General features: G+C 36.3%; 1 long non-coding RNA gene across 1 annotated transcript in view; it reads right to left on the bottom strand.

Annotated features, from left to right (window-relative positions):
* Nucleotides 1–5,644: 5,644 nt before the first annotated feature.
* LOC107976503 (uncharacterized) overlaps nucleotides 5,645–6,384 on the bottom strand; it is a 151,949-nt gene continuing 151,209 nt past the window's right edge. The window contains exon 5 of the long non-coding RNA XR_001720546.3: nucleotides 5,645–6,246. This is a non-coding gene — a long non-coding RNA (uncharacterized LOC107976503). The remainder of the gene's footprint in view (nucleotides 6,247–6,384) is intronic.

Genomic DNA, 6,384 nt, shown 5'->3' with positions numbered 1-6,384 from the left:
AATTTTTGTATTTTTAGTAGAGACAGGGTTTCACCATGTTGGCCATGGTTGGCCAGGCTGGTCTGGAACTCCTGACTAAACACTTGAACTAATGTCCAACCATACTAGCAATTAACATAATTATCAATGCACTAATTTGACAGTAGTTTTTATTTATCCATAGGCAACACCATAAAAACATGACAATACCCAGTGCAGGCAAGGCTATGGAAAAACATATTTTCTCATATAATGCAGGTGGAATCAAAACTAGATGCAATTGTTCTAGAAGTTAATTTGCTATATATATTGAAGGTTTTGGCTTCTCCTCTTTAATGTAGCACTTCCTCTCATAGGCATAAGAAAAAACCTTAATGTGTGATTTGAGGTAAATTCCTCCAGGAATGCACTCTCTGGAGCCTAATCTGGTATAGGCAAGATTCAGGTAATGCTTAACAGATCAGCATCATACTGCCTGGCTTCTGTGGAGCAGGAATGCTGTCTATTTTGTTATTATTGTAAAGAGGATGGGTATATTGTGATAGATTTTACCCATGAGGACAGTCCAACTCTGACCCTCCAAAAATTAGGCTTAGAAAACAGAGACATATTTTGATCCTCAGAGGAATGAAAAGTGGCACGCAAATCATCTATTTGCCATCTCACAGAGGAGGTGGGGCAGGCAGCCAAGCGCTCAGCTGATGGAGCTCCAGCCTAGAAGGAAATCTGTGGGAGAAGGTGCAGTCTAGGAATGCCATTGCATTGCATTTTCCTAGGTGCCAGAGATGCAACAGAAACAAAACATGACCAATTTCCCCATGATGGTGCTAACTTGCTAGCAGTAACTCAGAGGTTGGTATCAACACGGGGCTGAATTGTTCTTCACAATTGAGATGTGTAGGGTGGATATGAAAATGTTAAAACAAATAAGAAGGAGGCCATTAGCCTGAGGTTACCAGGTTTGGGAGTATTTTTTGTAACTGATGGAAAACAACAACAATAACAACAACAAAAATGAGATAAAATCTTGAGCCTCTGCTTGGGTCAACCAGCCAATTGTTTATATAACTGGGAACCTCCTATCGGCCATATACAAATAAGGCAAGCACATTTATTGTAGCCAATGAATTCCTTCTGTTCAGTCTATGAAAACTCACTGCTCAGGCAGGTGGAGTGGAGCCCTCTGGACTTCTTCTGGTTATGAATGTCACCTGATTCATAAATCATTCTTTGCACAAATAAACTGTTAGATTTATTTTGTCTAAAGTTTTTATTTTAACGAAAGAGAATGGGAGATAGTGAAACTGGGAACAGCGTGGGGAAAAAATGGGAAAGAAGTGGAGTGGGAGAGGGCTGGGAGGTACCCTGGACAGGAAATGTCACGGGAATTTGGGGTCAGATGAAGATGACCTGATGGTGTGTGATGTAATTCCTTCCTGCACACTCTCAAATCATCTTTAAAATCTATCAAAAGTTAAAATTAAATGTTCCCTGAGGTTACATTTCATGTGGAAAGTGGTGATGGAACCCAAGTCTGCATTTTAATGGCTGGAGAGTGGAAGCAGCTACAGAGGGGGAGGTGCCCATCTGGGTAACATCTTCTCCACGTTGCATATGCCTACAGTGAGTTTAGAAGGCGTCTTTACGATATTACCTGTTTACCTCTGGGCAGTCAGGAATACTTTTCTTCATTAAACTTTTTAGCTTTAGCTTTTACAAAATAATTAGCTTGTATTATCTCTGTAGAAAGCAACAACATCGTAAAATTAGGTTTGCAATTTTGTGTTCTATCAACTCAGGTTTCTATGATGGTTCTAATTCTATCCCCTACCCTGCCCCAATTGAACATTCAGGTTTTATACTGTTTGTTTGTTTGTTTGTTTGTTTCAGAATAGGTTATTTGATGTGTGTGCCACTTTGTTCTGTTACATTGTTTACTACAAGATAACTTTCCTAACTTAACTTTTATGTTAAAGTTCACAACTTTGCTAATTGCTCACTAGTATTCAATTTGGGGCTCCACAACTTAAGATGCATTTGGAAAAAATACTAAGTGTTTTAATCCAGAAAAGTAAAAATGATTATGGAGTGAGGAAGTAGGAACTATGCCGTAAGGTTATAGGAGATGAGCTCACTTAATCAAAAGATAGTAAAAGATATATTAAAAGATCTGTTTAATCCATTGAGCCTCACATTTTAGTCTCCATTTTTAAGGAATTCATCTGAATTTGAAACAATTCTTTAACTATTATTTTACAATGTTTCTTTTAAAAACTCTTGTTCTTTACCCTTATTTGTCTAATACTAACACTTAAGTATTCAATATTATAAGTTGCCTTGGATACAAAGTTTATGGTGCACATAAATAAATGAATGAATGATGACTCAAATGTTTTTATAATTAGAAAAGGCTGATAACCAGATGCTTTTATATTTAAACTAAACCAGAGAGTTTATATTTATGTATATATTTATTATAAATATATATAAATATTTTATAAATAAATATAAGTATAAACTATGAATATAAACTCTCTGGCTTAGTTTAAGTATAAAAGTATCTGGTCATCAGTCTATAAAAACATCTGGTTATCCTCTTATTTATTTATAAATATAAACAATCTGGTATTTATAAATGAATGAAAGGAAATTGCTCCAAACTGCAGCCTAAAGTATTTTGCTGTTATATAATGTGGAATATCAGCAATTATGTCTGTCCACTGTTAGAGTTGGGTTATCATCTCTCTGGTAGGAATCAGTGTGAGCCATTCAGCACATTCCCCAGAAGCTGCAAACTTTCTCCTGTGTGTCGCAGAATACTAGTCTTTCCCTGGAGCCCCAACTCTGGTGCTTGTCTTATGGAGAAAATTGTTAGAACTCTGCCCCTTTCCTATTTCTCTTTCTAGCTTTTTATGCCCTTTCCCACAATATTTTTTATCAATGTACATTTTTAATGTCTGTATTAGTCCATTTTCTACTGCTATAAATAACTGCCCGAGACTGGGTAATTTATAAAGGAAAGAAGTTTAATTGACTCACAGTTCAGCATGGCTGGAGAGGCCTCAGGTAACTTATAATCATAGTAGAAGGTGAAGGGGACACAAGGCACCTTCTTCACAAGGCTGCAGGAAGGACAAATGCCAAGTGAAGGGGAAAGAGACCCTTATAAAACCATTAGATCACATGAGATCTTACTAAATACCATGAGAACAGCATGGGGGAAACTGCCCCCATGATTCAATTACCTTGACCTTGTCTTTTCCTTGACACATGGAGATTATGGGGATTATAATTTAAGATGAGATTTGGGTAGGGACATAAAGCTTAACCATATCCATGGTCTATGAGAAGGTCATATTCTTGTGTATGTGAAGACTGTTTAGAATTATTTACACCTAAAATTAACATTCAGTGTTTATTAAATTAACATTTAGATTTTAATAATAAACTGAGAACAGTCATCCACACTTTTTTCTGATTAAAGAAGTTCCATAAACAACTAAAGTTGATGAAATAAAACTCCCTTCAACAGAGTTTAACTTACAACTGAGTTAACTTCAATTCTCTGAAATATTTAAACTCTTTATGTAACTTTTATTTTAAGATTGTGTACTTAAAGCCAATTATTCAATTATTTAAAGGAAATTATAAGGCTTATCTGTCAGAATCTCAATATACAAAAGTTGTATTAATTATGAATGCACTAATATTGAATTTAAAACAGAATATTAATATTTTGTGTTGGTTTATTTAATCAACTACTTACTTTTAAACCTTTCCAAGGTTGGAAATACCTATTAAGACAATAGTTTTATTATTTCATAAAATTAAATATATTATTCCCAACTGGTGGCATTACTATTCTAGCGGAAATAGGTACATCTACTCGATGGGGAGAGCTTGTCTTTCTGGATTTATTATCTATGGTGGGTAAAAAACTACCCCCAACTTAGCAGTATGAAACATATTTTATTAGGCTCCCAGATTCTATTGGTCAAGGATGACTTATCTCTGCTCTGCAGTAGCACAATGTCTGGAGCCTCAGCTCTGAGGACTGAAATGGTTGTAGACAGAAATCACCTGAAGGCTTGTCACTCTTATATCTGTGTCTGATCTGGGATGACTCTCAGGCTGGGTTCTGCTGGGATAGTTGATCAGAGTACCTACACATGGCCCCTTCATGGTGTTTCCTCTCTTAGCATGGCAGCTGAGTTCTGAGGGGGAATATCCTGAGGGGGAACAAGAATTCCCAAAAACTAGGAGCTACATAGCCTTTCACGACCTGGCCTCAAACATTATGTGACAGCATTTTGTTTTATTCTATTGGCCAAAACAGTCACAACTGCCCAGATTCAAGGGAAAGGGACATAGACCCACTTCTTAATAGGAAGAATGTCAAAAAATCTGCAGTCATTTTTCAAAACTTCCACGTTCCACTAGCCTTTTCTTAGAGATATATGAGACCATGGTCTGCAGGTATGCAGAGCCATCCTTCTCCCACCCAAATAGGAGTATTTTATAGTTGCTCTGGAAATAGCTTCCATGTTTATAACTATTAGAGAGAGATTTCACAATTCTCTAAGTTTAAGGCAATCAATTTTTTTTCCATCGACTTTCAAAATGTTATCTGATTCGGGGAGATAAAATTCAGTAACTGCTACTCTGATTGCCTCCCCATCGAATTGTACCACACTCATCTATTTCCTCTCCCACTGTTGGTCATAGCATTAAGGCTGTTCCAATAATGGCATTTTTCCTGGGAAAATAGTTGCTAGAACTTTACCTTTCTGTGGTTTCTCCTTTCCCTTTTTATTTCCTCTCTTTTATTGTCTTAAATACAAATTAATTGACAGGATCATCATCAATATTCCCCAACTTACCCTTAAAAGTCCAGGGCATTTCTTTTACCCCTTTTCCTTTTCCTTGCATCCTCCTTTTTTTTTGTCAGGCTCCCCTTATTGTAAAAAAAAAATTCCATATCACATATCCTCCACCTTCATTAAAATGTGTGCCACCAGATGCCTGGACCAATTTTTCACCATGACTTCTCTCATTTATTAGAGTGAAACCAGGGAAGTATTTGGGAAGCAAATGGCTGGACTGATGACCTCTCAGGAGCTTTCCTGGTACTGTGACTCAAGAGTCACGAGGAAGTTGTGTAATACTCAAAAAGAGTAAGAACTTACTCTTTCACAGAGATGTTTATTAAGGAACAAATTATCCTTATCCTCAAGTTATTTCATTATAGTTCTTAAGAGCATCATTTTGGGAGAAACAAAGTGAAATTGCAGTTAACTAAGTGCTAGCATCTGTTTAATTGTTTCAAATCTATAAAATGTGATGATTTGTAAAAATTCTCTGCCATGATATACTGTTTATAAATCCCTGCAGCTGTAATAATCATTTGTTAATTCACTCATTTTTTTTTTCAGTAAACATTTATTTAATACTTATGAATTCACCAAACATTGAACCTAGGTAGTGGGTTGCCAAGATAAAGTAATTAAAGGAAATTTTGTTTAATTATTTTAAATATAAAATAAGCTTTTTAAATAAAGTAGTTTTGGATGTCCCCTTAATATATGTCAGGCCTTAGGCTTAGTGCTTTGATGCTGAAAATAAGATAGGTATATCAGTTCAACAAGAGAAACAGACCAGTAGGCAATACATTGTAAGAGATTTATTGTGAAGAATTGGTTTGCATGACTGTGGGCTCTGGCTAGGCAAATCCAAAATTCATGGGGCACAAAATGATCAGAAAGCACAGGCTGGAACTTTTGGGCATGGGTTATGGTCATTGTCCACAGGCGGAATTTCTTCTTCTTCAGGGAAGCCTCAGCTTGCTCTTAAGGCCTTTCAACCGATTGAATCAGGCCCATCTGGATCATCTAAGGCAATCTGTCTTATTAAAGTCAACTGATTATGGGCTTTAATCACATCTACAAAACACCTTAACAGCAACACCTAGATTAGTGTTTGATTGAATTGCTGGGGACTGCAGCCTAGTCAAACTGACACTAAAACATTTCACCCATGTCAGCTTGGCACCCATCTACATCTCTTGAAATCATGCCTAATCTCCACATAAAATCATAATGAAGTTATACTTCTGCCTAACATGACACAACCCTCCTGCTCACAACCCAGAATGCACTAACCCTTTACCCAGATGAGAATGCAAAGTCCTTGGGTGATGTTCACTCTCCTCCTTTGATATCCTGTATATTAAACATTGTGATGTAAAGTTAACCATTATTAATGCATCTCCTGTTAGATGATAAAGGGACGAGAGAGGGAAGAAAACAAAAATATCTGGTTAAAATATATACAAATATGTTTATAACAATATAAGGAAATAATACAACTATTACAATTCTTGTGTCTGCAACTGATCAGGTGGTCGCA

Source organism: Pan troglodytes, chromosome 7 (assembly GCF_028858775.2).
Source record: "Pan troglodytes isolate AG18354 chromosome 7, NHGRI_mPanTro3-v2.0_pri, whole genome shotgun sequence".
Lineage (NCBI taxonomy): Eukaryota > Metazoa > Chordata > Mammalia > Primates > Hominidae > Pan > Pan troglodytes.
The sequence above is the reverse complement of the archived record's forward strand: the minus strand, read 5'-3'. Positions and strand labels throughout refer to the sequence as shown.